Here is a 12,331-nt window from a genome sequence, read left to right as displayed (position 1 = left end):
GATAGATGTCAAGCCAATTATCATTAGCTAGACCTCTATCCAGTCTTTGTTCAGTAAGACCATGGCCTTTTCTTTTGTTTGACCAAGTAAAAGTACAACCAGAGAAACCAAGGTCAATGAGATCCAAATTTAGTATCTTTTCATTGAATATGGAAGCTTCATTAGCATCTATGGGGTGAGTACTAAAATTTTTTGTATCATAGAGAATAAAGTTGAAATCCCCAATAACCAGCCAAGGTAATTTATTGGAAATAGCAGTTTGCTCAAGAATTTTCCAAGATTTTAACTTGGATTGAGTGTCATAGGGATCGCCATAGTAGCTTGTAAATAACCAAGGGGGGCTATTGGCAGTTCTGATTATAGCATTGATATGGTTTATAGAGCAATCTAAGACTTCCAGAGATAGATTGCTTTTCCATAACAAAGCTAATCCACCAGCAGTGCCACTTGCCCCACCTGGATTAACATACCATAAATTGTTGACTCCTAAATCGTGCATAGTTTTCTTGAGTTTATCATGCTTTTGTCTAGTTTCAGACAAGAATATGATGTCAGGATTTAGTTTATTGAGCATGTCATTGAGGTATCTTTTAGCATCCCTAGTGCCCAATCCTTGACAATTTCATGCTAAGGAAGTGAAGAATTGCCAAAAATAAGACAATGTTGGATACTTTGAGATGAGCCTTCTAGTAATACTGTCATAATACTTATGAAGCAGCGCATGCACAAAGGAGAGAATGTGATATATGTTTAATGAGTGATAGTAGTCAAGGTTGAGATTATATACCCTTGTTCCAGCAGCAAAGCAATTCAAAGTGCCATTAGCCAAGGTGTTGGGGGGGTTGACCATCTGCTCCTGATTAAATCATTCTGATCCTTGTATCTTTTTGCACTTGTCATTTCCATGCTGTTTAGGGGAGAATTTTCTTCATTTGGGATAGCCTTCTTTCTCTTGGTGTCTATAAAAGGGGTAGAGGAGTATTGATAGAAATATCATCAGGATTCTCAAAAGTATGATCCTTTCTCTTTACCTTCCAAGCATCTTTTTTCTTCTTATTTGCTTCAGCTTCCATATTTGCTTTGATCTGAGCCAAAGTAGGTAGGGAATGATAAGGGAAGTACTTTGGGGTATTGATGACTGGGAAGAATTGTTCAGCAGCAGCTAGGTCAGCAGCAATAGTTTCCTCATCATTCTTTCTCAGAGTGTTGTTGTTGTTGGAAGTAGTTCTTGCAGCAACTTTCCACTTTGGAAGTTTTTTCTTGTAAGAACTAGCTATCTTTTTTGCCAAGTCTAATCTTTTGTTTCTAATTTGACAGGCTAAGACATCTGGGTGTGGAGACTCATTAGCTTCAGCAACAGAGGGCTTGGCTCCAAAGATGATGTGGTTGTTTGATGTAGATGCAATGTTTTCTATTGACTTTTAAAGCTCCAACCTTTTAGCAATATTCATTTTTGCTTCAAACACAACAGCTGCATATGCATCAGAATAGTGTATGTGAATGATATCCTTTCCAGTTTGAACCATTTTTTGTCTAGGAGTTATAGGTGCAGGTGCTGGTTGGGGGGTTGGTAAGTGGTGATAATCAGGATTGTTTTGATTTGGAGGTGATGGGCATGGAGGGTTTGGGTGATCAAGAATTCTACAAACTTTGCAGAATTTGATGCCATTGAGAGCATAAGCACATTCTAACCAGTGAGATAAAGTAGGTGTTTCAAAAGCTTCTATTCCAAATTTGAGAGACCTAATTACGTTGATTGTAACTTTTACTTCCACATTTTTTTTCAAATCTGTCTCTACCATAAGGTTTTTTTGAGCCCTGGTGCACACCAATTGGTTTTATGATGTTTGGTATGTCTGGTATTATGTGAGTAGGGATTCTCTTGACTAGAATCCAGATCATAACCTTAGAGAACAGTTCTTCATCAATGAGTTCAGGGCCCTTTTCAGGTACTCCCACAAGTAGCATCAACTTATCAAAAACCCCTCTAGTGCCTCCATTCCTCAACGTAGAATAATCTTCTTCATTGGTAGTTCTGAGGATGTAGAAGTTTCTTCTTCTGTTCCAGATTTCAACCTCAATTCTGCCAATCATTTCCCAGTGAGCATTGATGAAGTTGCTAACTCTGGATGTTTGGAAGCATATATTACTGCACAGTTTGCCAATAAAACATCCTTCCCAATCTTGGGCTTGCTTGGTTTTGATGTTCTCAGAGTTGATAAAAACTTTTGGAAACAAATCCTCAGGAATGGTTAAGGATGTGTTCATTTTCTTTACCAGATTCTCTATGGATTGAGGATTTGAATTGGAAGAAGAGGCCATTAAGCTGATTTTTTGATACCAGAGAAGTAAAGAGGTGTGTAGGTTATGTTCACTTGGGGTATTATAGGTAAGATATAAGACAGTGGGGGTGATATTGATGTGACTAACTTTAATTTGAAAAAATTTCACAGGATGACACTGAGCCTTGACGTAACTGAAATGGATAACAATTGTAGTGAAAATACTGTAGTAGTTGTACTTGTGGTTGGTGCGGTCAGCTGAGAACTTGTTGACTTGGTCGATCATGGTTAATGGCATTTTGAATCTCAACTTGTCATTTATCATATCCCTAGGCACTAGATCGTTAGAGAAAGCTAATTTAAGTGAGGTTGAAGTTTTTTTACCCGTTTGCTGTGGTTGATGGCTTCCGGAATGAATAAAGAGTGCAAACTTACCTCGTTACCGAATCCTCTTACCGTGCCAAAAAATGACAAGAGTGGGGAAATTTTGGGTTTTGGTACTCCTTTTGGAAAATTGTGTCTGCCACCAAATTTTTTTGGGTTCGACCAATGAGCAAGGCATTGTAGCCCAAATAGAATACGACTCAGCTTGCGTCTGAAACGGCATGTGGAGCGTAATCAGCTGAATCAGAGTTGTATGTAACGTCTTACTAAGCTGAAATGACAAAGATCCAGGGTCAGATGGATTCCCACCAAATTTCTTCAAACTCAACTGGGATATCATTGGTAATGACATTGTCTCAGTGGTTCAACACTCCTTCCTCTCTGGTCACCTTCTAAAGGAGATGAATGCCACCTTCATAGATCTCATCCCAAAATTGATAATCCAACTTCCCCTAGTCATTTCAGACCAATCAACCTTTGTAACACCACCTACAAATCATATATAAACTCTTAGATCAGAGAATGAAGCCCTTACTAAATAAAATCATATCTCCTTACCAATATGCTTTCATCCCTGGAAGGCAAATATCAGACAACATAGCTATTGAATTATACACACCATGAGGTCTAAAAGAGGAAAAAAAGGCAACTCTGGTACAATGGGAATAAAAATTGATATGGTAAAAGCTTTTGACAGAGTGGACTGGGGTTTCTTAATGACCATTATGAAGAAAATTGGTTTTGATGACCAATGGTGCAACAATATTTTTCAATGCATCCCAACCTCCACCCCAGCTGTTCTCATCAATGGTTCCCCTGATAAATTCTTCAAACCTTCTAGAGGTCTAAGGCAAGGTGATCCTTTATCACCTTATCTTTTATTATTTTGCATGGAGTCCCTCTCAAGGACTCTTCTGCATGCTGAGGAGATGGGTATTATCAATGGAATCAAGATCTGGAAAGCACCACCATCTATCAGCCACCTCCTCTTTGCTGATGATTGCATGATATTTTGCAAAGCAAACACTACTGAAGCTCAAAATATAATGCAGTTGTTGCAGATATTTGGAAGCACATCTGGGCAACTAATTAACTTTCATAAATATGGAGTCTTCTTCAGCAAAAACACTAACCCAGAACTCATTCCTCAAATCAGCAATTCCGTGGGAGTTCAAGTTCTTCAGTTGGATGATAAATACCTAGGATCACCTCTATTCACAAATAGAAGCAAAATCAATTCTTTCAAGCCTGGAGTAGAAAAATTGAAGCTGAGACTTACTGGTTGGAAACATACACCTCTAAATCCTACTGACATCAAATCTGTGACATCCTCAGCTTGTATTTACCAAATGAACTGTTTTAAGGTACCTAAGAAAACCTGCAAAGACGTCAACAATATTCAAAGAGATTTCTTATGGGGAAAGAGTATAGAAAATCCTTATGGTTATTACCCTAAAGCCTGGACAGCAGTGTGCAAGCCAAAAGAAATTAGAGGACTAGGATTCATGAATATGGAACTATTCAACATCTCTATGATAACAAAAATTGGATGGATACTTGAGCATGATAAGGATTCTCTACGGTACAAACTCATGGATGCCAAATATCTCTTAGGCAGAAATGTTCTTAGCATGGATGCAAAATCAAAGGATGGGGATTCATGGATATGGAAAAGAATTCTGGAAGGCATAAGCAACATACAACAACACTGCCCTTGGAGGATTGGTAATGGTAGAAAGATCAAAATCTGGGAAGATATATGGATTCCAAATACCAACTCAAGACTACCAAAACCCCAGAACTTCCCACAGTACATTGAAAAGCTAGAATCTCTGCTTCTTCCAGATGGAACTTGGGATGAAGTTCAAGTTTCTACCTATTTCAGCATTGAGGAGGCTGTTGTGATTGTTACACTGCAGACACACTTAAATGAAGAAGACATAATAGTATGGAATCTCAATGATACATGAGTGTTCTCTGTCAAGGAGCTGTATAAGGAAAAAAAATTGGTCATCTCTACAGAAATGACACTCAAACTGGAAACTGAGAAGCCATTTGGAACATGGAAGTGGCTCAAGTCATCAAAATCTTTATCTGGAAATGTGCACATGGAATGCTTCCCACTAATGCCAAAACAACTAGCATACTTCATTATATCAGTCCTATATGCACTGTTTGCAATAGTGGGGAAGAAGAAACCATGTCTCACTTGTTCCTAAATTGTCCCGTTGCTTCTTTGGTGTAGCAGGAAATTCTTGGCTCCTCTCATACTCCCTTTGATAACAATACCATCTTTATTGACTGGTTGAATTCCTGGTTCCAATTTGGAAAAAATAGCTCTGCCTGCAGTGTTTATGCCACCACGTGTTGGTATATTTGTAAAGTTAGATGTGACTTTATATAAACAAACTCATCCTAATGTGTGAGTTACTACTCTCAAGATTAAGCAGCATTTGTGCACTCATAATAGAATACATGCTATGCAGGATCATATCATGAAAAACTTCCCTCTTTTACATGAGGAAACTGACGTTTCTATGCAACAAATCACTACTCCTTACTCTTGGAATGCATAAGCAGGGTTTGGGAAGCATATCAGTATATGCACACTACAAAACTCTGAGAATTCATTATATTATACTGCTCTAACTATGACAGATTTTGTAGGAAACTTTACTGGTGCTAGAGGACATCCAGGACACTATGGAGAAGGGAGAGCCACATGAGGGGCAGACCTAGCTTTCCAGTGGGCCAAAGAAATGTAGCACACAAACATTGCAATATCTGCTGAATCAATGGACATTCTAGTTCGCTTTAAGTTGCTCTACCATGAAGCTGCTCAAGGAAGATTTCGTCTTAATTACTAAAGAAGACACCATCAAGAAGACAATAGTAGAAATATGGTCATAAATCCCATATCTTTGTTCTACTAAACCTTAGCATCATCCAACGTAGTCGAAATATGGATGTCTTTAATTTAGCTCTTTCTTGTAAGAACAATGTTGGCAGGCTGAGTGGTGCATCCACAGCCAATTCCAATACAACTCTATTGTACTGCTCTTAGTGCCTTTCTAGGCCTAAGCTTTTCCTATAAAAAAAAAGATACAAAAACACCAAATTTTTAAAATTTGATATAAAAATCCCAAAAAAATTGGTTTCAACTTATTTTTGCCTATTTTGTATCATGAAATCAAAGATTTTAATGATGAAACAATTAGTTTATGATGAAACTGAATTTTGGTGATACTGTTTCTGGTTAGTGATGGTGTTGGTTGGTGGTGGTGCTTCTTATGGTGATGGTAGTGCTAGTATTTGCGCAGGGATCGTCCTTGAGGTAATGTGGTGGGCACTACAACAGAAAAGGGTATCCCAGAAGTACATAACCCTAATCAAGGATATGTATGAGGGAGCAGTCACAGGTGTCCGGACGTGCGACGGAGTATCGAACGACTTTCTTATCAAGATAGGACTACACCAGGGATCAGCTTTGAGTCCTTACTTATTTGCGCTAGTAATAGACCAAGTTACGAAGGATATATAGGGTGATATCCTGCGGTGTATGTTCTTTGCAGACGATGTGGTGCTAATCGGGGAATCGAAGAAATATGTAGAGGAGAAACTATAGTGGTGGTGGCAAACTCTAGAATCGAAGGGCTTCAGACTCAGTAGGACCAAAACTGAATATCTGAGGTGCGACTTCGATGATACCATACCGGATGATGGAGATGTCTTGCTTGACGGAAAAATTGTACCAAAGAAAGAATCCTTTTGTTATCTGGGATCTATGATCCACAGCGATGGTCAGGTCGGCGAGGACATCCGCCACATGACCTAGGTGGGGCGGGGCAAATGGAGACTGGCGACGGGAATCTTGTGTGACCGTATGGTCACGGCTAAACTAAAAAAAAGTTATATAAAACTGCGATCCGACCTGCGATGTTGTATAAAGTAGAATGCTGGGAGACAAGAAACCCGCACATCAGAGAAATTCATGCAACAGATATGCGGATGCTGAGGTGGGCATGTAGGCACACAAGGCATGAAAAAATCAGAAATGATTTCGTTCGCAACAAGCTCGGGGTAGCACCAATCGAGGACATGCTCACCCAACATCGGCTACGTTGGTTCGGGCACCTCCAGCGAAGACCACCAGATACTCCTGTTCGAGTAGGACGAATTCAACAGGCAGAAGGAAGGATGAAGCGCAAAGGCCGTCCAGAACTGACTTGGGACGAAGCGATTATGCGGGATTTGAAAGAAAAGGGATTGGAGAAAGAGTTGGCGCTTGACAGAAATGCGTGGAGAGCAGAAATTCACGTGAACGAGGTATGTACACGAGGTATGTGAATTGACTCCATTATCTGTTGACTATCCCCTTAACCGGATGACGGAGAACTCTACAGCTGGACACGAGCTGACAAGCGACGGGAATGCCTGAGTTTTATGAACGAGGTACATGAGCTGACCATATTACTCTCGATTATATCTTTAATACGAATATGTAAACCGCGAACATGTAAACCACTATGGCAGAATTGTGAAGGGGGGACTCCTCTCGTAGCTCTGCAGCTCGCAGGATTATGAAGGGGGAACCACCCCCATAGCCCTACAACCGAGACATTGAGTAAGTAGATGCATTGCTTTAATGGTCACGAATGTGTAATCCCATTGAAATGATGCCTACTGCACCCTCTGTACCGAAAACGAATGAGACACGGAATGTGTTAAGGATTACTTTTACCTCAGGGTAAGTCGCGTCTAGGAAGCCAGACATCCGGCGTAAAAATTTTGCCGCACTTTTATCGGATAGTTCTTTACGAGATATTTCGTAGCCTGACCTTGGACTTGTTCCGAGACAAAAGGCTTTTGGTTTTGGTAGTGCTAGTATTTGTTGGTGGATGTGGTGTTTATTGCTAGTAGTGGTAGTTAGCGATGGCAATGATGGTTATGAAGCTGATGGTGATGGGTGGTGCTGGTTGGTGGAGATGGTGTTGCTGGTTTATATCGATGGTGGATATGGTGGTGGTGGTTGGTGGTGGTAGTGGTAGTGGTGGTGGCGATGATGGTGTTGCTGGTTGGTGATGGTAGGATGGTGGCAGTGATGTTGTTTGTCTTGTTACCGTTAATTAGTAATGGTGTTACTGGTTGGTGGTGATTGCTGGTGGATAGTGACACCCTTGGGGTTTTTGTGTTACTATTATTATTTGAGGTTTTTGTGTTACTTTTGTTTTGATGGGTTTTTTGTGGATGGGCTTTGAGGTTTTAACTCACAGCCCGCATGTGGAGATAAAATAAAAACAAATTTTATTAGTTTATGCACAACAAAATTTTCATGCATATATTTTTATATCATCTCTTACGGAGAAGGATACCACTTAATTATTTTTGAAATTGGTACCTTATATTCAAGTTGCAACGAAAAGATAAAAGTCTTCGACGATCATGTTTTACATTGTGCTAGTGACGTAGGTTTTATATTCCCCCAAGATCTTGTACGTGGCACATTATCGGACGTTTGTTTTAGAGCATGTGTCCCCACCGGAAAACAGATTGCCTCATGATTTTTAGCTGAAAATGGCACTTAACCGAGACTTGTTGATCTTCTCGTTTAAAATTGGGAAAATGGCAAAGATATTTGTTTCAGCGTTACCAGTATTTCTCCTTTCACTGATGGTGGTGTCCGCTCTTTCCATCCAGGTCAGGCCATTTCCAATACAGTCTCTCGTAAGCGTAACAAATATCTGGATAAATTCAACACCGACGGTTAGGGGTTCGACCTCCTAGCTTTCTCTTCCCTCCGTGAGATCGGAGATGATATGGTGACCTTATTGAAAAGATTGAAGAGTTGCACCACTTGCCATAATTACTATATTAAAATTGGAAATTATTTGTTTCACGGGATATGCCTTGTCATTCAGAAAGGTGTAGGGGAACAACTTGTCGTTAGGCTCCTAACCAACACTTTGTAATACAACTTATATTTACTAAAAAAATAATATTATAGTTAAATAACAAAAAAAGAAACTTTATAAAAAACTATAAAGATATTAACAATTGATGGCGTATGTATGGAATATAATTTCTAAGAATATACATTCTCATCCATTATCTCGGGCGAGATCTTGCCAAGACTCATGGTCTTGGTCCATGTTTGAAATAAATCTCCCAGTTTCAGTGAAATGAGATTCACATAAGAAACTCATGGACATTGATAGTGAGTCGAGGAGAAGTATGAGAGTTTCATTATAAAAAATTCAAAATCGTCTCTGACAAACTTGATTTTCTCTCTGTTATAGTAATGAGGAGCTAGTTCAAGTTTAGTATAAAATCCTCAATGTCTTCTTTTAACTTCTCGATCAAGTAATAAAAAATTTGGACAAAATTTTCACCTATAATCTTACCAAAATCAAATTATCAAGTTTTTCAGGCCTATGCAGAGACGAGATCAAGATCCGAAATTCGAGATAAAGTAAATCGTTCTGATCCAATTTCAAGTTCGCAAAACAAAGCAAAACAATATTCTTTTATTTTTTGCTAGGAAAGAAAGATATACAAAAATACAGAGAAACGATTACATCTGAGTTAAGCCAAATATAATATTATTGTCAAACTATTCACCTGAAACATTGAATTTTCAGCTATATTTTGCTGCTTTATTTGCCCATGCATTAAAATTCATACTAGCACACTTTGTTTTCACATAACTAAAATCACTCAGAAAAAAGAGACATTCCTCCAAAATAGAATAATTTAACCAGCTAATCTGGTCGATATTGTTTTTAAGTAAAGAATTAGCATTCTTAGCATCACTTCTAAAATATATATTGTCGTAGTCTCTTACCTTAATCCACTTCACATCTTCAAATAAGGAAAAACATTCAGTTTCTTCAGAACCCATGTCATGGCCTAAAATTATCTTGCACCCTTCACATTCTTCCATTTTGTTAGAGCATTGCTCGGTCGAACTCGCATGCGTTGCTATGTCAAGCATGTTTGTCAATGTTAGTGATCAAAACTGTAAGTTTTGATTTCTAGTCTATTATAGCTAAGTCTCGGACTAGGATAGAAAGTGTACTTGAGCTCAAGGACTTCAAGGCGATTCATCATACAAGAAAAAGAACTACTCAAGGAACCGGTGGAACTTCTCGACAAAAAGGTATGTGAAGACTTGAACTTATCTGTCACTCAAAAGTCTATCTACTCTATCTCCTACTTATTGAGACAAAAAGTCGTATGCTATATATAGACTTAGATTATACACATTTGGTATTTCGAGCCGAGTATACCTCGCCTATCTATATCTCGAAATATGTGTTGGTAACCGTTTCGGTTCGACCATGTTTATCTTTACCTAGTGACGAAATTCATGATATGTTTCAATCACTTTGAAAATTGCTTTGACGAGAAATGGTGTAACAACTATATAACGTCCTCTAAGAATGTTTCAATGGTTGGAATGAGAGTTTAGATTACATAACCAATGATGGACTTAAGTATTATTGTGGAAACACATATGTGCATAAGTCATATTCCTTGAACCAAAGTTTGCGAACTTTGTTGATCAAGAGAAACCGGAAGAATGGCTTGTTTCCAAGTCCGCGAACTCTGTCCGCCAACTGCCGAACTTCTCATCCCGAGAAATTATGCTGGAGTTGACAAACTTGTTGCGTGAGTACCAGTCCGCGAACCGGCGGAAAGTCTTTGCCGAGATTTTCTGCTGGAGTTTGTAAACTCTGCCCGGTTGCTTAAGTCTGCGAACCTAGTGTGCGAACTTAAGAAGGTTATATATATCTAAAGATGATTTCTGAACTTAAACTTATAAATACCAAGGAATGCAAATTTCAAACCGTGGCTATAAAGTTCATGAACCGATTCAAGTGAATCAAATCATTTTTGCTACAATTGTGTCTTGTGTAGTACATAAGATTTCCTTGTAATTGAACAACTCTTTAACTAGTTCATTTGAGTCACTTGAACTAGTTGTGGTGAAGAAGAATATGGTTGGTTTGAAATACTCATATGGATAACCTTTTGGTTAACTATTGTTGAACCAACAATGTAAACGTTTGGGTACGGTTAACAAACCTAGAAGCGTGCATTTCATTTGTGTATAACAAGCTAAGTTTTCGATCTAACGGTTGATAAATATTAGCTTGAATCTAAATCGGGTTTTCATCTAACGGTGGGTATTGTTTGCTTTGTGACCAAGACGAAACCCTGATTTGAAAGACTATATAAGGGGACATCTAGTAACTCTGCAAAACTAATCCCCACACCTCACGTGTGATACTAGTTTTCTTGCTAGAGTCATTTCTCCTTTAACCTTTGGTTTTCTTCTTCTAAAACCAGGTTAACGACTTAAAGACTTCATTGGGATTGTGAAGCCAGACCGATACAACTTTTATCGTAGTTGTGTGATCTGATCTTGCATCTTCTATCGTACGAGTACAATCATATTGATTGGCTTGAGATTAATATCTCCGATAGGCAAGATATAAAAAGTAGTCACAAACATCTTCGTCTCATTGTTTGTGATTCCGCAACATCTTGTTTCGCTACCATATGTTAAGATTGTTGTGAGGTGATTGATTTATCTAGGATGTTCTTCGGAAATAGAAGACCGGATCATCAATTGGTTCCTGTTCACCTTGATTATTTTTAAAAGACGGAACAAAAACTTTAGGGTTTTTCTGTGGGAGACAGATTGATCCTTTGATAGACTTGTCTGTGTTAGACAGATTTGTTTATTGTCAAAGCCTATGATTTTGGGTCGTAGAAACTCTTAGTTGTGGGTGAGATCAGCTAAGGGAATCAAGTGCGCAGTATCCTGCTGGGATCAGAGGCGTAGGGAGTACAACTGTACCTTGGATCAGTGGGAGACTGATTGGAGTTCAACTACAGTCCAGTCTGAAGTTAGCTTGGAGTAGTCTAGTGTCTGTAGCGGATTAATACAGTGTGTGTTCAATCTGGACTAGGTCCCGCGGTTTTTCTGCATTTGCGGTTTCCTCGTTAACAAAATTTCTGGTGTCTGTGTTATTTCAATTTCCGCATTATATTGTTTTATCTTTATAATTGAAATAATACAGGTTGTGCGTTAGATCATCAATTAGAGTAATCCAACCTTTGGTTGTTGATTGTCATTGATTGATCCTTGGATATTGGTCTTTGGTACCATCCAAGTTATTCCTTGTATTTGATTAGTACTCGCAGTTTCTGTTTGAGGAAATCAAATCAAGAGAGAGAGATGTAAACTCATTGATATACTTTTAATTGATTGAGTCTTAATGATTCTCTTAAAAGTATATTCGAATTTGTCCATACAGATTGCTAAGCGAAATATTGGGTGGTGTTGTTAGACCCCCGCTTTTTCAATTGGTATCAGAGCAAGCAAAAACGTTCAAGACCTTACAAGTCTGTGTTTTTAGCAATCTGAGTCTGAGGACAGAATCTCTTATGCATACCAAGATGCCTCCTAAATCTTTCAACTATGTCAGTTGTCTCGGAAATACCTCAAAGGATTGTTCTTTAGTTGATTCTTCCGAATCCTGAGGTAGGAAGATTGTCTCATCTTGTCTATTTCTCCAATGAGACATTGGACACAATGGCAAAAGCTGAAATGGAGCTCACTAGAATTGCAAAAAATTCTACTAAGTTTGTTGATCTTC

Source organism: Papaver somniferum, chromosome 4 (assembly GCF_003573695.1).
Source record: "Papaver somniferum cultivar HN1 chromosome 4, ASM357369v1, whole genome shotgun sequence".
Classification (NCBI taxonomy): Eukaryota; Viridiplantae; Streptophyta; class Magnoliopsida; order Ranunculales; family Papaveraceae; genus Papaver; species Papaver somniferum.
This window is presented reverse-complemented; position numbering follows the sequence as displayed.